At 45.1% G+C, this 24,483-nt stretch overlaps 1 protein-coding gene across 3 annotated transcripts in view; it reads right to left on the bottom strand.

Annotated features, from left to right (window-relative positions):
- Positions 1-19,784, bottom strand: part of Wipf1 (WAS/WASL interacting protein family member 1) — a 105,912-nt gene extending 86,128 nt beyond the window's left edge. Inside the window, exons 1-2 of one of the 3 annotated variants that reach the window (XM_031370636.1) lie at positions 19,434-19,784; positions 9,220-9,363 (exon numbers count right to left, since the gene is read on the bottom strand). The gene's annotated coding sequence lies outside the window, so the exon portion shown is untranslated. The remainder of the gene's footprint in view (positions 1-9,219; positions 9,364-19,433) is intronic. The other 2 variants (XM_031370635.1, XM_031370631.1) reach the window with 2 other exon arrangements.
- Between the last annotated feature and the right edge of the window lie 4,699 nt (positions 19,785-24,483).

Raw genomic sequence — 24,483 nt, forward strand, 5'->3', positions numbered from 1 at the left:
AGATCATCCGGAATGTTGACGTTGGAAGGAAAGCTCAGCCCAGCTCAGAAGAGCAGCTTTGGACAGTCAGTATGTGATGACTAATACACACACATTCATGAGCCCAGCCTGTATACACACACACACACACACACACACACACACACACACACACACACTCACTCACCTTCAGCCCAATGAGTCTGGGTAGTTCTGTTATATGACCCTAAATTTTCTGTTCCTTTCTCTGCTACATTGATCAAGTGTGTCAAATTGCCCTTCAAATAAACTGCCCTTCATTAGCATCTCTATAATTAGATGTTCTTGTATCTGTATTATATATAGATGGTATTAAAGAAAGAGATAATTAAAAATATCACGATTCTAGTTGAAAGTATTAAACAACATGCTTCCTTTTTCTTTTCTTTTTCTCTGTGTAAGATGTACGTGGTACTGGGTGTTGAACCCAGGGCCTCAGACTTGCAGGGCAGGTACTTTACCACTGAGACACATCCCCAACACAACAGAGCCATGCAACAACACCTATTGAATACCTACACAAGAGACATGAAATTAGAGACATAACACTGCCTGCATCCTATAATGTGGTTCCTGCTAAGGGACTCTGAATAAAGCATCATTTATGTCTCTATGTCACTATAAAGTCATACTGCTTTCAGATGTAATACCATGGCAATTATCACACACACAGACCACAGGAACCATAAACTATGAACAGGGTCCGTGTCTTTTTTGCATCAGGAATACAAAGCAAATGTTTCCTGTCAAATAGAATGGAGGTTCAGCATGTCCTCACTCCATCAGTCGTCACTCCCACTCCCTCCCTTAGTGCTCCCTTGCTGCTCCACCACCTCCTTACCCACCTTTAGTGACTGTAAGAGACAAACTTCAGACCACATAGCCTCTGTCACTGAATCCTGCAGAAATCTGCCAAAACACCCACGACACTGGTTTATACCTGCCTGATAAATGCTTGTTCAAATTGGCATTTTTCACGCAGCAAGTTCCTGCCCATTCCCTGGCAAGTTCCAATCAGCTTTTCCTCTTTTTTCCATTACTGGGTCAGCAGCCAACTCTGTACAGTTGGTTCTCTCCTTCCACCTTCCACCTTGTGTGTTCCTAGGGTTGAACTCAGGTCACCAGGCTTGCATGCCAAGCACCTTTACCCAAAAGTCATCTTCCTGGTCCCCACTTTTTTCATTTTGAGAAACAGGCTAGAAGATAAAGGCCCCTACCTGCTTCCAGGCCTCATGACCTCAGTCAAGTCAGTAAATAAGAAAGAAAGAAAGAAAGAAAGAAAGAAAGAAAGAAAGAAAGAAAGAAGAAAGAAAAACAGTCTAGAATAGTCAATTAGTATAGTTGGTAAACATGGGAATTTTTTTAAAAAAACGTTTTCCTGTTCATTCATCCACCCATCCATCCACCCATCTTCCCAGCCACCCATCCATCTAGCTATCTAGCCACCCACCCATCCATCCATTCATCCATCCATCTATCAATCCACCCATCTGCTCACCCACCCATCCATCTAGCTATCTAGCCACTCACCCACCCATGCATCCATCCACTCATCCACCCACCCATCCATCCATCCACCCACCCATCCATCATCTACTCAACTTCAATGGAAAATGTATCTTTTACTAGACCACAGTCAAAGCAGGTTTCAGAGAACTGGTCCAGACCCTGTTTCTTTTCACACTGGGCTATGCTCACAGAACCCTTTCTTTCAGATGTTGCCACATTGTCTTTTCATGTCTACCATTTATTCTTAGTGTAGACGAGGGCCCCAACTCTAAGCATGCTCCATATGCTTCTTTTTCAATTTACAGATTATTTTTTGGGGGGGGAGGGAGATTAGGGTAGTGTTTTGTTTTGTTTGAGACATGTTCTTACTATGAATCCCTGGCTGTCCTAGAACTCACTATATAGACCAGGCTAGCCCAGAACTCACAGAGAACAACAGCCTGCCTCTGCTTCCAGAGTGCTGAGATAAACGGCATGTGCCACCACTCCTGGCTGCTCTTACAGATTCTTACACTAGCATGTCCTTTAAAAAAAAATTAATTCGGGGCTGGTGAGATGGCTCAGCGGGGAAGAGCACCGATTGCTCTTTGGAAGGTCATGAATTCAAATCCCAGCAACCACATGGTGGCTCACAACCACCCATAATGAGATCTGACGCCCTCTTCTGGTACGTCTGAAGACAGCTACAGTGTACTTACATATAATAAATAAATAAATCTTTAAAAAAAAATTAATTCTGGGAAAATTTGAAGTAACCCCCACATCTGCTTCCCTACCCCCTAGAATCTATACAGTGCAAACACTCTTGCTCAAGGGCTCAAGTTAGAACTGAGTGTATCCTAAAGCTGCTCTCCTATGGGCCCTTTGATTTACTTCATAGTGGAAAAAAAGGAGGAAATCCTGAACCATCTTATGCAACAAGGTCAGCTACAGCACACTCAGCTCTCAAGTTCCTGTAAGCAAGCAAGCCACTACTGGTTTCAGGGGAGTTCACTGATTTCTGCTGGGGCTAGAGCAGGAGAAGATTGGGGTCACAGTGCAGAGCCTCTCCCTGCAGGCTTCTTCCTGGCTGTTTAGAAGAGAGGCTAAAACCACTCTCTACCCTACACTTCCAGTTCTAAGGTCTGCACGTGCCCAGAGGTCTAACTTCACAGGAGGCCTGCTGACATTACAGAGTAATGAGATGCCACACCAGGGCCCAGAGTGTGACTCAAGTCAAAGACAAGGCGGGTACAAAACCCTGGACATCAGAAACGTCTAAATCAGAAGCCCCGCTCCAGCCGGGTAGTGGTGGCGCACTCCTTTAATCCCAGCACTTGGGAGGCAGAGGCAGTCGGATTTCTGAAGTTCGAGGCCAGCCTGGTCTACAGAGTGAGTTCCAGGACAGCCAGGACTATACAGAGAAACCCTATCTCGAAAAAAGAACAAACAAAACAAACAAACAAACAAAAAAACAGAAGCCCTGCTCCACCTCTAACGCCTTAATTTTAGAATGGTCTGAGTCACACCAGACTGCAGAAGACAGCTCAGTCTACACAGTGCTTGGTACACAAGCATGAGGACCCAAGTTACACCCACAGAACCCATACACAAGGCCAAGTATGAAGCAGGGGCTTGTAATGCCAGTGCTACAGAGGGAGACAGGAGGCTCACTGAGGCTCACACTAGCCAGCCTGGTCTAATTGGCAAGCCCAGGGTCCTAGTGAAAGAATCTGCCTCAAAAAGCAAGGTAGATAGATGCCTGTCTTGAGAAACAGCTTCCAAAGCTGACTGCTGGCCTCTACAAAAATATACACATGTGCAACCCTCCACTTACACACAAAGGAAGGAAGGGAGGGAGGGAGGGAGAGAGGAAGGAAGGAAGGAAGGAAGGAAGGAAGGAAGGATGGAAGGAAAGAAGGAAGGATGGAAGGAAGGAAGGAAGGTCGATTTGAACCTGGACTCCACATCAGATAAGGTGAAGAGTGGGCATGACAAGCTTCAGTTGACAAGCTCCTGGGAGCAGTGTTTGTTTGTTTGTTTTGTCTTTTTCTGGGATTAAAAGGGTGACCAGGATGTAATCCAGCAGAGGACTCACAGTGGGAGCTGACAGTACCACAGCCTTGATGGAAGGATGGTGGGAAGGACTGGACCACTTCTCATCCACCTACAAAGTATGGTGTTCTGCACTTGCCATGGGAAGTTTCATATCCCTGCTCTCTGGCCTTGCCCTTTCAGTTCCCCCAAATGCTCTTCCTGTGGAGAGAACTGTGCAGAACCAGGACTGAAATAAGCTTCAGACCAATGATACTTTACTATTATCATTTCTTCTGGGTTCTGCCCAACAGTTACCTAACAACAGCCAAGAAGGGACCTGGCTTGCTATAAAAGGACTATTTAGCCTCTCTCTTGCTCATTCTCACTCTCGCTCTCTGGCCTCTCTCCACCCCCTCCATGTGTTCCTGCTCAGCCTCTTCCCTTTTTCCTCTCCCTTCTATCTTTCTGTCTCTCTTTGTCCCCTTCCTTTCCCATGCTCCCCTTCTCATGCCCCAAATAAACTTCATTTTATGTAGTTTCATCATATGGTTGGTACTTTGCTGGGGGGTGGGAGAATGCTTTAGTACGGCCCTGCTAAGGCATCCCCTTCTGCCGCATCATTACAAAACACATCAATGGTGTCATACTCAGATTCATAAAACTCAAAGGTTCATAGTCCCTCCACCTCAAGGACCACATCCAGACACATCCCGTCTGTCACTCAGGCCACTTTTTGGTCATTAGATTACTGGATCTCTCCATCCAAACATCAGCCACTTGGTAAGCTACCCACTGGTTGGCATGAACGTAGGAACTCCCAGGCACAGTCTTCTTGCTACAGCTGGCCCTTCTCGCTGACACACCCCCATCTCCACCTTAGGACTTCTTCCCTTGGGTGAGAACTTCTCTGACCTGTATGAAGCAAAGGCTGCCTAGAGTGGTAGGGAAAGATCTTTCTCACATGCACAAAACGTCCTGCCCACCAGGCGAAACATTTCTATTTGTCTCTTTATATATGTCTATTCATCTCTTTGTGATACATAGTCACACTTCTGTAAACAGATGCCATTCTGTTCTAAGATATAACATATAACTTTCCACCACCTTTGCTAGGGAAAGAGAGGCGAAGTTATAGTTTCAGTGCCATCTTAGCTAAGGGTAGTCACATGACTAGCTATAGCTTCAGTGCCATTTTGGTTAAAGGCCATCAAAGGACTGTCCACCTCAGTCCAAACTGACCATCTTTGTTGTGGAAAGTCCCTTCTTCACCACCATCTTGTTTGAAAATAACCTGACTTTAAAAAGATCTCCAAAGACACTTTGCAATTGAGATAAGATTTTCTTGTGGTTTCTATCCTGCCTCGATAAATGGTAATTTCAATATTACTTTGAAGATTTATAACATTAAAAGGCTAAAGATCACTGTATTAAAAATATGTTTAGCCTTGTTTTTGCTATTGTCATTAAGTTACAAATAACCTTTTTGTTTGCTAGATACAATCTAAAGCAAATAATTAAAAACAGACATACATTGTCTAACTGAGATATGCTTAATAGATACTAGCTCTCAATCTTGTCAGAAATCTGCTAAATATAACATTAAATGTTTAAGCTCACCGTTACAGACTGAGACTCCCAAATCCTAACCCTGACCCCGCCTCCCAGGTCTCCAAGAAGACATGGCACAGCGGCAAAGGACTCTACCTTAACCCTTCAAGCCCTCTCAACCCCACCGTGCTGCCTGGGACCGTGTTCCTCTGGCTCAGAGGTGCTTCTGTCTTATCTGAAAAAGTACTAAACTTCCTTCCTATCTCTGAGGATCCTCAGGTCATTGTTTTACAGGTGTAAGGGTGGTCTGGGGCAATAGGAGCCATCTTAGTCCTGACAGAGTGCTGGGTGGGGTATAACACCTGGTGAGGAAGCCTTCAAAGGCTGCCCGAACCTCCTCTAAGAAAGGCTTCAAGCTCCATCCTGGAACCTGGCCAGAACCCACCATTTACTGCCCTCTCCAGCCCCAAGGCCAGCAGGGCCACAGCTGCCTGAGCCACAGCTCCCTGAGCCTAAGCCCTTAGCAGCTGGGTTTGAGATCCAGTTCTCCTTGCAGGAAGGAACTGCCCCTCCCTCTTGTCCCTGTTCTGTCACTGAACTCTTCTATGAATCAAACCGAACTAGCTCCATCACCCCTATTGGAGAAAGGCATTCACAACCTGAGTTCAATTCCCAGGACTCATATGGGAGACGGAAGAGACCCTCAAAAGGTGTCCTTTGGCCTCCATCTGGGCAGTATGCCATGCACGTGCTCACATCCATAGACACAAAATGGAAATTAAATAAATGTTAAAAAAAAAAAAAGAACATTATCGTTACTGAATTATCATTATTTCTCTAAACATGGCTGTTCACCAATTTCTGAGACCTTGACAAAGTACAAGTGAGAAGCACCCAGGTCAGGAAGAAATTAGGAGACGGTCAAGAAGAAATAAGGAGACGGTCAAGAAGAAATTAGGAGACAGCCAACTCTTTGTTATTGATGAAATAGGTAAAATTTTGTCATATTAAGTTTAGAACTGTGCTGATAGTCAACATAACTGAGGGGGACTTGATCCCATGACCTACTTAATGGCCATCAAGTAGCTAAGATTTCAATGTCCCAAGTTCCTGTTAATAAGCGGTTTAAAAGCAGGTCAAGGCACAGTGACTGCTCTAGAACACAGGGTTTCATCCAGCTAGTAGCTCTGTGCACTTCCTGTGTGCTAAGCATTTTAGTGTTGGGGAAAAAGAAGGGTGAAACGTCGTGCTTCGGAGCCATCAAGCATTTCACCACCCAACGGGGAGACAGGCGCTCAACAGACCATGGAAGAGACTAAGGTATATGCTTCCCTGCGAAGCAATGGGGATGTTGGAAGGAGGACATGCAAGCTAAAACATTAAGATGACAGGGAGCTTGCAAGGCAAGAAGGAGGAGGGAGCCTCCTACACAAAGGCTGAGTAATCATGAGATGGGTATCCTCCAATGAGTGTTTCCTTCTAGTCCACAGCTGGGTCCAGGTCACCAGCTCTAGGCACTACCCCCACCCGCAAGCTCAGTTACAAGAGGCCCCCACCCTGTTGACGAAGACAGGTTGCTCTCTTCTCTCCTCACCCTCCTGCTTGACGTCTTGAAGCTCAAAGCCCCTGACTCCTACCCTTCTTTCATTGATAGACTGTACCTTCCCCCAGGAACCACCTAGGTTTTCCTCTCTGTCTCAGGATTACTAGGACCAGGGATCACAAGGAGAGGAAGCTACTCACACTCTGCTCCACTCTCTTGGGTATCTGAGTTTATAGGGAAACCACACATCAGCGTGCAGAAGTGAAACCTTCCCATGCACAACTTGGAAGCCCCATCCTGCCAGGACCTATCGTGACATTTCAAGAGTAGTGTTCAGCTCTTATTGGCTGGATGCCACGCAGGATAGCTGGAGCTGAGCCAAAACTGCAATGTATTGTCCCTCAGTAAGAATTACCAGCAATGGCCACAGCCACTGACCAACAGCAGGCCAGACTTCTCAAAGGTGCTGCCCCACGTGGGTATTCTTATCCACTCTCAGGAATCAGCAGGTCATGGCAAATGCCCTCTATGGCACACACAGTCCTGTGGGGTCTGGACTGGGACAGTCCAGAGCACTCATTAGGAAGCAGTGACTTTTGAACTATCTATGACGTACATATACACAGAGAGATACAGCAGTACGCAGACTTGTGTAAAGAAGTATGGACATGGTGCTTCCTAGTCAGAGCTGAAGTACTTCTTGAAGTGCTACCTCTGTGTCTGAGGGTGCACACGCACAATGTGGAAGATGGTTTCAGGTTGCATGTTTGTGTGCAAAACAAAGATAGATAAAAAAGGATGTGTGTACGTATAGTTGAGTGTGATTTTGATTTTTACTATATATAACACAAAATCTGCCACTAGCAGTATTATTAAAAAGTAATATTATGGGCCAGGCATAGTGGCATATATCCTTAACTCTAGTATTTAGGAGGTAGAGGCAGGAGAATCTCTGTAAGTTCAAAGTTAAGTCTGGTCTACATACCAAGTTCTAGGCCAGCCGTCTCAAATGAAAGTAATACTATTTTAGCATGTAGTAAATAACAACATAATATATAACAATATAATTATTAAACATTAGAAATGCAATATTACTTTAAAAACTTCCTTGTCGTAGTTAGATAAGTGTTCCGGCTAACATCTTTTCTTCAGCAAGTGCACACTAAGTATAAATACAGCTTTCTAGTTGCTGGCTAAAGTCTAACTTGATCTTTGCATGTTACACATATGCTATCTTAGCTCAGTGAGAAATGTAGGAGCATAGCTCTTCCCTTATTTATATCACTTAGCAAAACCCCTCCGTGCTCATCAGATCTCTGACTGACAGTTTCTAGTACCGACAGTGCTAACAGAGCTCATTCAGAATAGTTCCTGCATAGTCTGTCCTACCAGAGAGACCTGAACTTTTATCTCTCTCCAGATCCGTGACCTATCATTCCACATAGCTTGGTATCACTGTCAAGTTCATCTGACTCTTATGAAACCCCATCTTGGAAGCCCCATCCTGCTTCCTGTTGAGAGCACACATGTCCCTCGACTGCCTTGTTCCCTCCATCTCCGCCTTTAACACAGGGTAGGAAAGGGATTGAGTCATTGAGCCAGGTGACAGTCGACTCTTAATCTGAGAGCAGTACACGTTCCTAGAGTCTGCAGTATCTCTGAAGACTGGTAGGAGTAAAAGGCCATATAGGTCTATGGCCCTGCAGGGGCAGCATCCTTCCCAGCTACAGCAGAGGCAGAGATCCTGAGTGCAGAGATTTCCCACCAGCAAGCCTCTCGTCCTTCAGTATTGGAGTCTCCATTACAAGTGACTACCTAGAGCCATAGGGACAGGGCCACATTCGGTGCCTTCACCCAGCTGCCGTGAGCCTTTGGGGCTCTGTGCAAGGACATATATGGATCACAGAAATTCTCTTCACCACACAGGACTTTAGCTTCAGGGTTCCTAGGAAACAGATGTCTCATGCCTGATGTGGCTCAGATCTCTGCAGGAAGCCATCTACAGTGTTGTCTTAGCATGGAGTCCTGGACTTGCCTGGGTCCTGAAGTCTGGCAGATTGGACAGACTTCTCTTTGAGGACACTGCCGAGGACAATTCAGCCTCACTCCAGGGACCCAACCCTTAGAGAAGAGTCTTTATTTTAAACAGGATGTCCCTTTCTGGATCTCCCTAGCCTTTTAAGCGGTAATTAACATCAAAGACACATTGCCACTTTACTACAGTAGCCTTTTAAGTGGTAACCAACATCAAGCACACAGCGCCACTTTACTATGGTGCCTGTCAAACATTCACAGTGTTCCCTAATTTTTAATTCCAACTTCTGCAGCTCCAATGATTTCTCCCCCCATCTGTGTAAGGTTAGTTACAAAATGATGTTATGCTGGGCTACACAATGTTGGCTTGACCTACTCAAAGACAAAAAAAAAAAAAAATCTTGCTGATTGACTTTGTTATTCTGTTCTTATAAACGACTACAGTTGTGCAGCTGTTTCTGATTAGCCAGTGTACTGCTGGAGTTATACACAAATAATTTTATAATGAACTCAGCAAGCACAAGGGCAGGGGATGTGGAATGTGGTCTCACCTCCCAGGAAAATCAGCAGATGTGAGGAGGGCGGCGCTTTCAATACTCTCCAGGTTTCAGTTCCTCTCTGCTTCGATTCCCTTCTTTTTCCTCTGTGTGTAAGTTCGGCAGAGCCTGCAATGAATGTCTTCAAAGAACCTTTGTCTTCAGAGTTTTGGATTCAAGAGAGAAACCCGATTAGCTCCGTAGGCTTAAGACCCCTTAAGTATGCTCAACTTTGTATGTGGTACGTTTCTGTTCTTCCCATTATTAAAACATTTGTATTTTCTGAGACAATACTTTAAATAATATATGTTTAGAAGGAAAAAAATCAGGATCAAAAGGTCTCTATTGACTTTATTATAAATAGAAAGTAAGTGTTTTGTTTTAGTTTAGCACAGAACAATTAATCTCTGTGAGATTAGGCGTAAGATTTTCTTTTCTGGTTCTAGAGTACAAACATATACACATATAAAAAATTAAGAAAAAGATGGGGCATGAATAATTTACATGTGTGCTTTTTTTTTCTCCTTAAGGCAGAGATATTGACAAGGATTCCATAAAGGAATCATTTGAAACAAATGAAGAAAAGGAGGGTAGAAAGTTTGTATCCTAAAATGAACTGTGTGGCAGGGATGTAGGGAAACATTTTCAAATGGTGTTAGGAGACTGTGAATTGCTACAGCTTTTGGAACTTAATACCACCTCAGGGACCAACACACAGAAACAAAAGCTTCTGTGTGTTAGCATGTTCAAACACACGTGCAGATCATGCTCTCAGAAGAACCTCTGTTGTGGAAGAAACCTTGGAACAATATGAACGGGGAAATAAGTGACAGAATATTAAACATTCCTGCTGTAATTGAGGGTTTTTTTTTTAATCTATAGAGAATGTCTATGATGCTTTATTATATTTCAAAAAAAATGTAGCCTGGAGCTGTTTGAGGTCCTGGGTTTAATCCTTAGTGCTGTGAAAGAATATATATATATATATATATATATATATATGTATATGTATATACACCCCAGTATGTGGAAATCCACTCTTATTACTAGAAACTATTTGTGAAAATGTGGTTATTGATAGCCATGTAAGCAGAGAGAAAGCATGAGCCAGCATGACTCATATTGATTATCTTTAAGAGTGAGAACTTGAGAGAGAAAGAGAAAGAGAAAGAGGAGAAAAAAATCAACTTTTTACACATATTTCTTTTTGTCTTTTTAAAATTTATGTATGTGTGAAGCACATAGGTGTGGCGTGCACGTGTGTGTTCAGGTGTGCAGACATGGAGATGCCAGAAGAAGACATCAGGTGCCACCCTCTTTTCTGTTTTACTTGAGGGAGGGTTTCTCATCTAACCTGAAGCTCACTGTTGATAGGCTGGTTGGCCAGTGAGCTTCAGGGATCTACCTGTCTGCCCCAGGCAGTCCTAGGGTCACAGCATGAAAGGATGCATTTGGCTTTTGTGGGGGAGATCCAAACGTGCTCCACTGAGCCATGTCTTCAGCTAGCAGGGACATACTCATTTGTGATCTGAACAAATTAGAACTATAATTTTCAAAAAGTGACAGAGCCACATGTTGAGCTAAGACAGTAACAGAAATGTTGAATGCATGGCCTGTTGGAGAATAAAACTTCTCCCAAGCTCCAAGGTGAAAAAAATACGCATTATTTTATTATAGCAAATGGAGATAGTCGATAAAGATTTCTACACATAGGGCTGGAGAGATGGCTTAGCGGTTAAGAGCACTGACTGCTCTTCAATTGACCTGAGTTCAATTCCCAGCAACCACATGGGTGACTCACAACCATCTGTAATGGGATCTGAGTGTGCATGAAGACAAAGCACTCATATACATAATGTAAATAAATAAATCTTTTTTAAAAAAGAAAAAATATTTCCATACACCAAGGAACTTTATGGTTAAAATAAGACCACAATATTATATTCATAGTTCTTTAATCATGAGAAATTATTTTGTTCTGATTCTAATTCCTCTTCAAAAACAGATTAAGGGGAGAGGGAATTATACTGTCTAGAAAATGACCTTCGAGCTCTCAAACCTACACTAACAAGTTCTATAACCCTCACATACAACCTAATTTTTTTATTTGTCTCAGAAAAAAATGTGAATTTTGAATGTAAGGGGTGTTAACATTAGGAGAAAGGACAGTGTGCGATTTTACAATAAAACCCCAGTATTCTTTAAAACTGCCATTCTGGGCTGGAGAGATGGCTCAGTGGTTGAGAGCACTGACTGCCCTTCCAGAGGTCCTGAGTTCAAATCCCAGCAACAGATGGTTCACAACCATCTGTAATAGGATCTGATGCCCTCTTCTGGTATATATGAAGACAGCTACAATGTACTTATATGTAATAAATAAATTTTAATAAATAAATAAATAAAACTGCCATTCTGGGTTTTCTCTTTAACAAAGTGTGCATGGTGATCAGATTACAGCTGCAAGGGACACACACAGGCCCTGACCGAAATAAACCACCTTACTGATATAAAGTCTTTTAAAGGGTCTCAACTATTTTGCCTTTTTCTCAAAAATATAATGAGGAATTTTTGGCACATCTGAAAGCTTATCATACTGTTTCTCGGCTTGCTGTTTGTGACGCAGGGTTGAGAACTAGTTCATCATTTCTTTCTTCTCCACAATCTAACCCAATCTAACCCGATCTAATGGGCAATCCATTACTATAGTCCTTCCTGGAAGCCACGCCCCCTGCCCGCCTAATGGCTTACACACACCGGGGGGTGAAGGGTGGGGTGCTGGTGGGATGTGGCCTGTTTAAGAGCCTGCCGCTTCCTTTCTCCTCTACCCAAGCCGATCTGACTGTCTCCATTACTTAACTACCCATCTCCACAATACACGACTACTGTGGTCAAGACACTGCTCTCTCTATTTACACTCCCAGAGAGTAAATAGCTAGGATACATGTTTTCTCAAGGTTCTGTGGGATGCAAATCTATTCTGCTGGGGGAGGGGAGACCCAAGGTTTCCTGAGCATTATTTGATGGCTAATGTAACACTTCAACATTGTCTCTCGCAGAGATCAGTCAGCTGCTTTCTTTGACCTTTGCAGGTCTGACTTTCTTGTTCAACCTACACAATGTCTTGCACATATCAACAAGAAAATGTTTGCGATGCATAAGAAATGAGCTGAGGTCATTGGAAATACAAGTGGCCAAAACAAAAAACAAAAAACAAAAAAACAAAACAAAACAAAAAAATCCAACCAGCAGCCCATTGATCTATGCAGGGAATAGTAAATGATGACATGCATTCTGCCATTCTGCCACAGAGAAAACTAACAGGTGAGCTGATAGTCGCTGACTAACAGTGAACGCTCTAATGAGTGATTGTGACCAACCAATAGGGGACTAATTAAATACATCCCAACTTCAGAGTGCTACACAGCTGTTAGAGACAACATGGCAGAGGGTGGGGGCGGGGCTGGAGTATAGCCCAGTGGCATAGCACTCCATGGGCTTCACATGCTGAGGATCCTGGGTTTGATTCTCAGCTCAGCATAACAATGACCACACAGAAGAGGAGGAGGTTTCTACAGCTGCATGACCAAGAAATACTAAATGCTTCACTGCTTGGTGATAATTTTTTTTCACTTTACCACAAGAATAATTAAAAATAAAATAAGAGAGAAATGCATAACACATCCCCAAATTCCGTGGGGGTGGTTAAAGTCTGAGGAGAAAAGACATGATGGGAATAAGCTGAGGGAGAAGACAGATGGATTGCCTGTATTTAAAGGAACAAGCTTTGCTTACTGGAGACTATATAAACATGTTAACACATAGACACATTTTAAAGGAACATGCATTGTCTATGTGTAAAAATTAAAAAATATGTAAAAATCAACTTTGAATTAAAGTTATATATAATTGACTCCACTAGCCCAGAAAACGGGATCTGAGTCCTCATTTCATGCACCACTTCCTTCCTGCTCCAGGCACCAGACAGAACTGGCCCAAGGTCAGCTGAGTCCGTGGCATGGGAGGCTGGTGTCCTTCAGCTCTGGTTAAACTTCTCTCTCCCCTGTGCGTCTCTTCTCAGCCCCAGGTTGAGCCTTCACACTCGGGCGAAGAGAGGCAGACACGGGTACTTCTGCCTGGATCAGCCCTTGCCTCTGGAGCCCAAAGGAAGCCCATGGATCAGAGCGAGTGAATGGAGAGATTCAGTGAGGGGAAGAAAAAGCTCTCAGCGAAGAAGAGGAGACTTGGAAACAGAGTGCCAAGACGACTATCTGGGGTTTTTATACATTGAAAAAAAAAAACAAACAAACAAGCAAACAAAAGTTACTTTGACTGATCTAAAGGAGTGCCCACTAGGCTGGCCAGGGCTCTCGACTGGGTCTGGGGTCTGTCCCCCACCTCTCTCCCCTTTCACAAGTCACTACGAATGGGAGGAAGTAGGTTGGCCTTGTTTCTGGGCTTTTCTTATCCTAGGCTTGTTGTGGGGTCTCCAGGCCTGGGTCCTAACTGCTGGATGCTCCCACAGGATGTTCCTGGCTTTCAGCCTGTGTCACTTCAAGGGTGTACCCCTATAATCAAGTCAGGAGCTTTTGGTCACTACTTGCTTCATTTTAGGGGTCCACCTACCTCTGTCTCTGGCAGTATTAGAGCAGAGAATATCACTTCTCAGCCTCTCCAGGAATGATCGTCCCTTCCACAAGAACACAAGTCCTCTTGAGTTATCAGAACTACTGCCTATTTGGGATATAAAGATACTCTACAGTTAAATTAACCATGGCAATGAATGTCACTGTATACAGATCACCCACAGTAAAAAGTCCAGTCTTTAGGTTGAAATGTGTTTACCCAGCATCTTAGAGTTTTGACTTCCTAGAAAAGTCATTCACCTCAACTCTGACTGACAGGGTGAGAAAGCTACCATCACTTAATGGTGATTATAAACGAACTACATTTTGGAGGAGTAAGCATAAAAATGGATGTTTTTAAATAGTGACTGTTTTGAAGAGTCTGCTGTCTAACGGTGGGTAGAGAAGACCAAGATACAGGACCGTACAGAAATCAAGCACAGGTGAGGCCCAAGCTAACAAGATGACTTCGAGGAATGAGCCAAGGGAGCAGGGAGTGTTTCAGTGTGTAGGAAGGAGTTCTCATACAGCATGGGCCATGCTTACCATCATTAATTACCACAGAGGTGGGTGGCTAACGGTGCCTCTCACTCACTTACCTGTGCTCTTTTACAGAATAGTAACAAAGCCTATTGTTACTGTCTTCTTAAGGATGTGTGACCAATCTGAAAAGTCTGTAGAACTCTCCTACAGATGTAGAGAAGGCAGGGGAAGGGATGTTGATGGACAGGCATTCAGATGGGAATGGGAACCACAGTTCAGCAGAAGGCAGGAATGGTAAGGTCATGTCTGATAAGAGTGGGGACAGAGCTGAGTTAAGGTGCAGGGTTTGGAACAAGACTGCCCCAGTCTGAACTAACCCTGTCTCTAGCTACGGAACTCAGCCTCACGTGCCACATAGACAGAAATCTCACAGGGTTGCACGAATATTAAATGAATCAACTAAATGGCATGGGACTGGTAACATTATAGGAAGGAAGAGGGGAAGGAGAGTAGCCATAGAAGGTAGGAAGAAAAGAGCGAGAGAGGAGTGGGGGGGGGAGCTGAGAGATGGCTCAGCACCCACACCGTGGCGCATAGCATCTTTAACTCCAGTACCACAGCATCTAATGTGCTCTTCTGGTCTCCAAGGACACCGCATTCATGCAGTGCACAGGCACACATCTCTCCAGCCTCTGGACTGTTTGATTGTGTTGTTGTTGTTTTGTTTGTTTCATTTTTTTCAAGACAGGGTTTCTCTGTGTAGCCCTGGCTGTCCTGGAATGCACACTGTAGATTGAGCTGGCCTTGAACTCACAGAGCTCCACCTGCCTGTGCCTCCTGAGTGCTAGGATTAAAAGTGTATGCCACCACCACCCAGCTAAAAGGACAGCAGACTTCATCCCTTCACATTTCTTGTTCTAGAAATAGCCCATGGTTTTTGTTGTTGTTTGTTTGTTTTTTCAAGACGGAGACCCTTTGTGGCTCTGGCTGTCCTCGAACCTGGAGATCTGCCTGGCTCCGCCTCCCAAGTGCTGGGACTAAAGGTGTGTGCCACCAAAATCACTGAAAGCTTTGAAGAATTTCATTCACTTAATTTAATTGGGCTTGGTGGTGGCGCACGCCCTTAGTCCCAGCACTCAGGGGGCAGAGGCAGGTTGACCTCTGAGTTTGAGGCCTGTCCCGAAAAACAAAAACAAAAATAAATAAAAATTTTTAAAAATTAATATAACTGGGCTCAGCATGTCTGAAGTACTGGGTTCAAACATCAGCACTGCACAAAAGAAAAGCAATACGCATGCTAGAATAACTGAGAGACCAAGTGGAACCAAAAGAAAACACGAATTCAAGGAGAAAACTTCATTTATACTAAACATTAAAATGTACTATTTTTATGTAAGTCATAGCAATCAAAACTACAATGTAAAAGCTGTAGACAGTTACATCTCATTACTCTCACCTGCATTCTTTCACTGAGTAGCAACATTTATTGCTTTTGCTTTCTCAGTAAGTATTTGTGACTAATGGGCAGACTCGAATGCTGTGTGTCCACAGTGGTCTGGCCACAAGGAGCAACGGGGTTGTAGCTCCTGGGCTTGGGCTCCACACCTGAGATCAAAGCTGCTGGACTGAGAGAGGCAGCTAATACACCTGTTACTCTTCACTCCCACAGATGGAGGGTACCATGTGACTACCAAGACATAATACCCAATATTTCCTGGTGCCAAAGGGCTAAGAAAGTGATGCATGCTGTCTCTGCATTCCCTGTCCTTAATCTGCCCTAAAAACCTCAGCAGTGGAGGCTCCTCTGGGTGGACAGGTACTGCAGAACCCAAACATCACGATTCTTCTCCTCCTTGGGGCCACATGGTAAATGTCAAACATGTAGGTCACGGGCATTAGAGAGACTGTTTTTATATGTCAATTTATAATAAAAGCAGCTCCTATATGAAGGCTATTTTGTTGATCCACGCTGTTTATAACAATGTTAATGATAATGGCCCACAAACACCAATAGCACCAATGTGTACAACCTGCTAAGTATACTGTGCATGTGACCACACGACCCTCATAGCAATCCTCTAGGTAGAGATGGCTGCTCTCACGGTAGGGGTAAAGGAAAAAAGACCTTGTAAGATGGAGTACTTGTACCAGACACAAGATCAAGGAGACTCCGTGGTCCATGCAGTAACCACATGAAAACTAACTATACTCAGCACACTGGCATCATCTGTGGGCTCTCAAAAGTGAGTTCTCTAGGGCCAGAGGCCCATGCACGTAATCCCAGGACCTGAGAGACAGAAGGAGGAAGATTGCTCCAAGTTCGAGGTCAGCCTGGTCCATATGGCAGATTCCAGGCCAGCCAAGGTTACCTATCATAACCTGTTATAAACAAACCAAACCAAGACTTAAACCCCTCACTCCACACTCACACTCATAGAAGTTTAGCCTTTGTAAACTTCTAGTCACACAAAGCTAACTGAGACCCAGCTTACTCCACACTGATTCACACGTTAGCAGATAACACTACTCAACTAACTGAAGGGATTCCTCAAAGGTTGTATTGTTCAGAAGTCTCCATGAGTCAGTTAGTGATCTCAGCCTGGCTATAATACCCACAGGGTGAGCAGCAGCTACATGTGTGTAGGGTTGAGTATTATAACAAGGTTCCATGAGGAAGTCCTTTGTCCCAGGGAGGAGAAACCAGGAGTGATTCTCAACTGAAGCTGGACAGTGGGACAGGATGTGAACATGTCTGCGAATCTCTCCATGGCAAGCACATACACAATGATAAATAATAATTGCTAATGGAACAAAGCAATGAGAGGATGGCTCCCAGCAGCTGGAAGCCACCCCTCTCCTGGAAACCTCTTATTCTTGTTCTTCTCCACCTTACCATATTTGCCTTCCAGCCCTGCTGTTCCAAGCAAGGTTGTCTACAGTGATGGGAAACATCCAGGGACAAACCCTTCTGAGCTAAGTCTCCCCTCTACCCAGCAGAGAGCATGACTAAATAAATCTTCCAGTAGAGACCGTCAATACTCAAAGAACGTTGAGCTTGATTCCAACTGCAACCTAATTGGCATGTGTGGGGCCCATGGCCTGACTACATGGGTTGCTGGCAACCAGCTGCAGAGGGGCCTCCACCTAGGTATGAAAATCATCAGAAATCTAGAAGACTCCATTTGGAGGACAGGCCCCAGGAAGGCCACAGCTCTTGAAGCTAGATTCCCAGGTTCTTAGAAACAGACAGGTTACAGCAAGAGATAAAAATGTTCTCGTGTACATTAGAATAAAAGTATAAAAAGAATAAAAGAACACTTGGCTTCACCATGGAACGTGCACATCTTTAAAAATACAGCTATAGTTAGGAACACTCTCAGATATCAAAGACAGTGACAAAAACAGAGTATCATGACCATTCATGAAAGCTGGCTCATGGAACCAGAGCACCCTGGCACAGTCAATTTAAAAGACACAGGCATCCTTCTCTTTGCTACCAACTCTCTGGCAGTTCCTTTTTTGCTCTTGTGTCTTGGTGTTGCACGGTGCCTAGTGACTGAGTTACTTTGTATCAAATTGCTTCTTGCTGTCTCAGACACAGTTATCCTGTTCTAGCCTCACACCCTGTGGTGGAACGACTGTCCACCGAGTCACACAGTAGGTCTAAGGGCATCCAGCAGTAGCTAAACACACAGTAGAAAATGTGTGAAATGGAAACCAAAGGAAGATGCGATACCCTCCATCTGGAAATAAGTTCATTCTCCCTTATCGTCCCAGAGTTTGATCATTCCCTGCTTTCAAATCTCTTTGCTCTCCATCACATACATAATCTAAAAGAGCTCTTGTGATACTCAAAGAGAAGAGCTAAGGCTTCTAAGGGAAGACGGTGATGTTGCTGAGCTGATCCAGAACATTTGCAAAGCCCGGTCTGCGGCTTATCTTCAGCCCACACTCACAGATGTGTGTACGATCTACACAATACACCACCCCGTGTCTCAGAGAGACTCAACCTGGTGAATGACAACTGGCAGGTAATCAGGGTGGAAGGCAGTGCCCCAGCACTGTAAGAAGCAGAGAGCCCATAGTTTATGCAAGACTTTCTCTCTTTAAGAAGTCAAAACGTGATCTACAAACTGAAACGGAAATGTCCTTTAAGTTATTTATCTATTATCGAAATAAGCATTTTTTTTTTGAGAAGGCAAAAATCTATCTATCAGTGCCTTCAAATGAAAATACATCATTCAAATTGTATGGCAACTGTTAAAAAGAAAACCTACCCAGGCTGCACACGTGTCCGTCGTCCCTGTAGGTCTACCTGCAGGCCGGCACAGGAACCGGAGAGATGAAGGGCAAGGAAGATCCAAAACAGACTAGTAATTTTCAGAGAAAGAGACCAAATCTGCTCACTGCAGACACCCTGAGGGGTTAGGAGCCCATAGCCCAGGGATAGTCCTTGGAGATTAAGCAAGACCTAGTCAAACCAGGTTCCACACAGACACACCTTTTGTTAATCTGAGTTCAAAGTCTAGCCACAAACCGAGGATCTGGGTCATCCCTATTGGATTTCTCTTGCACTAGCTAAGTTTAACAGTTCTTTCTTTGAAAAGAAAAGCACGCTAAAGTAGGGGGGTTGAGGGGGAAGGAGGATGAAGGATGAAGGGAAGCGGTCCACGATTTAGGGAGAGGCCCTGGGCGCAAAGCCCTGACCGGAGTTGGCCGCCCTTCCAGGAGCAGACGCAGGCACCTAGAGCGCGCACAGACCTGGGATCAGGCTGCCTCCTGGGCATGGGAGCCAAGTTCTGGGAGCCGCGCGCTCCAAAGTCACCCGCCCTCGGTGGAGTTAGAGTTGCAGATGCGGCTCCCGGGCATCACCCAGAGACGGTGGTTACATCGGTCGGGACCACCGCGGCCCTGGGTCGGTGCAGCCCCGCAGCGCTCAGCGGGGAGCGCGGCATCTCGAGCCGCGGCAGCCGCCGCCCCTTCCTCCCGCACAGGCTGGACCGCGGGCCTGAACTGGGATTGCTGCCCTCGGCTCCGAGGACGCGGCCCCGACATCCTGCCCGTCCGCACCCCAACTCCGTGGACCCTGGACGCGCCCCGCGTGGTGGGGCGCGGTTCCCTTACCCTGCGGCGGCTCCGGACGGCTCGTCGGCCCCGCGGCGCGCGGGGCATTTTTTTCTGGGAAACTTCTCTCTGGGTCCGCAGGGCTGAGCCGGGGCGGGCAGGAAAAGCGCTCCGCGCCGGGAGGCTGCGACCATCCGGGAACTTCGCCGAGATGTGAGCCCTCCCCCTCGGCCCGCGTCCTCCCCCTACGGCCCCCGCCACACGCGGACGGACGCCGAGGCAGCCGCTGGCCCTTCGCCCTTCGCCCTCGCCGCGCCCTACCCTCCGAGGCCGGCGGGACCAGAGACTGGGCTGGGCTCTTCCCCGGGCAGAGGCCGAGGGGTCTGGATCCGCGTGCGCCCAGGAGCCGGACCTGGAAGGGATACCCAACCCAGGACGCTGTCCCTAGAGACTGCCCGGGCCTCCGGGTGGGGTTCTCTCCCCTCACCACAGGGAAAGCCTTTTCCGGTCATCTCCACTCCGCTCCCGAATCAAGGGCCCCCGCTTTGAGAAACTTAGAAGTTTCCATTCACTTTAAAAGCTGGCTTTTAAAATGGAGTGGCCCCACTGAAGCCCAAGGGCCACGCGCGTCCCCAATCCCCGCCCACTGGGAACGCACTGCTCTTCCCAGGATAAGGTGCCAATCGGTTGGGATTCTTGGAATCTTTGACTTCTGCAAACACAGGAAGATCAAGAGCAGAGCGAGTGTAAGGAGAAAACTGAGGCCCTTCCACAGGGCTCTCAAAACCACCACCCTCAGGTTTCAAAGGCAGGTTAACACTAAGATGACACATTACAACATATATATTTGAAAAAACAAAGACGAATCATGGTCAGTATAATAATTACTGGGCCATATTGTAAAAATACCAAGACGATGTAGCCCTCTGAGTAAAAGTAGGAAGGCTTCGAGAAGATGCGCCCCAGAATGTGGCATCTAAGACGCGGAGCCCTTGGCTTCCGGCTTTCCGTGCTGAGTTGTTCCTATGTGTGTATTCTCTGTGACATGCTTCTGGTGGACATGATAATCCTGGAAAGACAGTGACAAGGGTCACCTCTCCTAATCTCTTATTGGCTTTCTCTCTTTCTCTCTCTCTTTCTTTCTTCCTTTCTTTCTTTTTTTTGTAGGAGTCCCTAAATGCATTCTTTCTTTTTTGTTTTGTTTTTGTTATTGTTAGGTCTCACCGTGAATTCCAAGCTGGTCACAGACTCTCACAGTTAACAGTGTTCATCTAAGGCTTAGTCCATATTTGCCTTTTGTGTATGTGTTTATTTAAAGCACATAAGTGGTTTGACTGCAAATACGTCTGCATCGTGTGCATGCTTGATGCCACAGAGGCCCTAAGAAGGTGTAGGGTGCCCTGAGAATGGAGTTACAGACGGCTGGGAGCCACCATGCAGATGCTGGGAATCTAACTAGTGTCCTCTGTAGGAGCAGCAAGTGCTGAGCCATTTCTCCAGCTCTGGCCAAGATTCTTGACATTGAGTTTGGATCTTTTCCTGGGTTAGCAATGTGTGGTAAATATTCTCTCTTGTTGCTTGACAACTCGGAGAACCCATGAGGAAGGTAAACAATCCATATGCAGCTGTGGGCTGTGTTGCTAAGCAGTGAGAGCAACCAGGGACATTAAGTACATATTCAACTTGAGATGGTTTCTGCTTACATTTGGTCTTTCCATTGTAGACAGGGGAGTTCTGAACCTATTCTGCTTCTGTTTCATGACTCCCATCTTGGGAGCCACTCTAACTCCTAATCCAGTGCTTTAGGACTTCCCTTATAACCAGGACTTTATTGTGGTTACCTTCTCCTGAATAGATGGCGGTCTCAAATACCAGAAAAGGGAGCTTACCTGCCTCATTGAATTCTCACAGGAAGCTCTGTGAAACAAGCATCTGTCTCTATTGTACACACCGAACAGTGCCCCAGAAAGCCTGGCTGACCTGCCCAAGATCTCTTAGCATATGAATTTCTAAATCCAGATCATTATGACCTTAATACCTTTGCTCCAACCACCCTGCCATAAGTCTCTTGACTTGATTTCCGCCTCTGAGCTGCTACAGCCAGGAATGACCTGAATTAAGATCCCTGAATGCTAAGCCACAAAAGAATGACAAATTGTTACAAGCTTTAGTAAAAAAATATTGGGCGGGGGAAGTGGTGGCCCACGCCTTTAATCCCAGCGTTTGGGAGGCAGGGGCAGGCGGATTTCTGAGTTTGAGGCCAGCCTGGTCTACAGAGTGAGTTCCAGGACATCCAGGGCTACACAGAGAAACCCTGTCTCAAAGAGAGAGAGAGAGAGAGAGAGAGAGAGAGAGAGAGAGAGAGAGAGAGAGAGAGAGAGAGAGAGAAGTGCTGGTGTCTAAGCAGATCTGGTTAAAGGCTCTGTGCTAGGTTAGGCTCTAGGTTCATGCAGGAAGGATGTGAAATGCCTGGTGAGTGGAACTCTGTGTTTGGCCAGGGGAAGCTGCAGACCACCATTGTGTGCTGGGGAGGACGGTGGAGGAGGACGGGTGTCTGCACATGAGTGCTTAGCATACTTAAAAAATATATCCCAAAACTGAAAGGACAATGCTCCTGAGAGCTGATTATTTTACTTACTGACACTGCACCTTACTCCAAAAAGAATTTTTAAAAGCCTTAAGACAGAACTGAATATGGTAATATTTAGACCTCTGGGATAGCAAATTCACCAAATATTTTCATTCAATTTTTTTTCTTTCCTCCAAATATGTACTTGTTCTAAACAATTCAAATAGTTGATAGGCATAAAAACAAAGTGAAAGCCACCTACAATCCCATCTAGAAGCAGCCGTTTGTGATTTTCCCATGCTTTTCCCATGATATTTTGTTACACGGCAAATAGGCATGAAGGTGTAAGTCAGTAGTGGAGTGTTTGTCTAAGATGCACAAGGTCCTGGGCTTGATTCCCCACCTACACACACACACACACACACACACACACACACACACACACACACACACACATAAGCTCACTCAGCAAATGATTATTGAAAGCCAGCTGAATAGGACCTCGTTTCCTGATACAATAACCTTTTGAATTAGTTATTGGCTGCTATGTGAAATTATCATAAATTTACCAGCTCAAAAACACATCCACTTATCATTTCAGGGCTCTCAGTAAGTGAGCACCATAGGACTCAGTCCTCAGTTGAAAGGCTGAGTTCTTGACTAGAGACGCTGGAGGGAAGACCCACTTCCAGGCTCTTTCTGGCCAGCCACTGGCGGAACTAAGTTCCTGACTGAGATGGGGCTGAGGCATCCTTCCTAGCTCTCAGCTACAAGGCTGCTGCACTTGGAAGCCAGCACACTCTGGCTTCATATCCAGGAACAAAGATGCTCCGTATGCAAACTTTTACATTCATAGTATGTATGCCAGGATAAGCCCTATCCGTTTAGTCCCACTGAAGCTGATCCTCCTCTCATAAACTCAGTCTTAATTACATCTGTGACATCCCTTCACTGCAGCATCCAGATTGGGGCCAGTTTAAATAACTAGTGGAAACACTAGGGATAGAATTCTCATGGGTATGAAAATTTATCTTTCCATTCCTCTAAAACTCAACAAATCTAATTCTTTTTTTTTTTTAAGCTACATACTTGTCACTGTATTTTGTACCACAATCTAGCCAAATGTCCTAATAGTGGACATTTATATTGCTTTCAGTTGTTTTCCTGTTTTGTACACAATAACCATAGACAATCTTAAGTGCTTGTGTACCATGAAAATCTCTAACTAGTAATCTAATGTATAGAGATTACCATAATTTATAAAAACAACTTCCACAAGACAAGTGGGATTGAAAAGTGGGAAATATCTGTACCTTCTCCTTTTTTTTTTTTTTCAAAAAACAAAAAAAACACATTTTACTTACCTACTTATGAGCATGAGAGGAAGTGTGTGTATCACATGACCTGCATGTGAGAGTCAGAAGACAACTTGTATGAGCTGGTTCTCTCCTTCCCTGATGTGGGTCCTGGGGCTTGAACTCGGGTTGTCAGGCTTGGTGGTGAGCATCTTTACCTGCAGAGCTAGTAAAGAACTGTGCCTTTCACTGTGCAGTGGTGGCCCACACCTTTAATCCCAGCACTTGGGAGGCAGCGACAGGCAGATTTCTGAGTTCAAGGCCAGCCTGGTCTACAGAGTGAGTTCTAGGACAGCCAGGGCCACACAGAGAAACTCTGCCTTGAACCCCACCCCACCCCCCCAAAAAGATTTGTGCCTTTTGACAGATTCTGTCAATTTCTCCCCAAAGTGTTAGCATCAATGAATATTTACAACAACAGTAAACTAGAACTTAGATCTCTTAAATAATAATCACATATTTTATAAACAACTTCCATCCATACATTGTTTCATAGAAGGTCTTATGTATGATAGCTGAATGCATAGGTCTGGCTGCTTATCTCCAGCCTTGAAGCTCTGATTCCCTGTGTGACCTGGAACAGCTGGACAAGCTTCAGTTCCTTCCCATCCGTATCTCTAATGGTGATCTCAGTGGCATGCTCTGTATTAATTAATTAGCCATTGCCGTGTAACAAAATACTCTAAATGGTCGTGACTTAAAAACCATTTATTGTATCATAGTTTCTGTGGATTAGGAATGTGGGTATAGTTCAACTGGGTGGATTTAGCTGATAATCTCTCACAGGACTGAAGTCAAAGAAGCTGACCAGGGTGCTGCAGACTTCTGGAGGCATGTCTGGAGGAGGGTTCATTTTCAAGGTGCCTTGCACAGATGTTTACAAGATTCTGGTCTTCACTAGCTATTTGGCTGAAGGCATCACTCTTGATAGTCAATTTGTTGGAATTGGGAACTGTGTAAGTGACTAGTTGGGCACACTTCTGGGGTGTGTCTATAGGACATTTTCAAAGAGAATTAACCAACAAGGACAGACCTCGCCTGAATGAGGACAGCACCATCCCCTAGGCTGGGTAGGTAAAAGGTGAAAATGAAAGCAAACCAGCCAGCTCCCGCGGCATTCTTTCTGTAACCCCTGCCAACTGTGATTTGAGCTCTTCTGCCTGCTCCTATCTGCTCTGCGCCATGG

This window comes from Mastomys coucha, unplaced genomic scaffold, assembly GCF_008632895.1.
Source record: "Mastomys coucha isolate ucsf_1 unplaced genomic scaffold, UCSF_Mcou_1 pScaffold15, whole genome shotgun sequence".
Taxonomy (NCBI): Eukaryota; Metazoa; Chordata; class Mammalia; order Rodentia; family Muridae; genus Mastomys; species Mastomys coucha.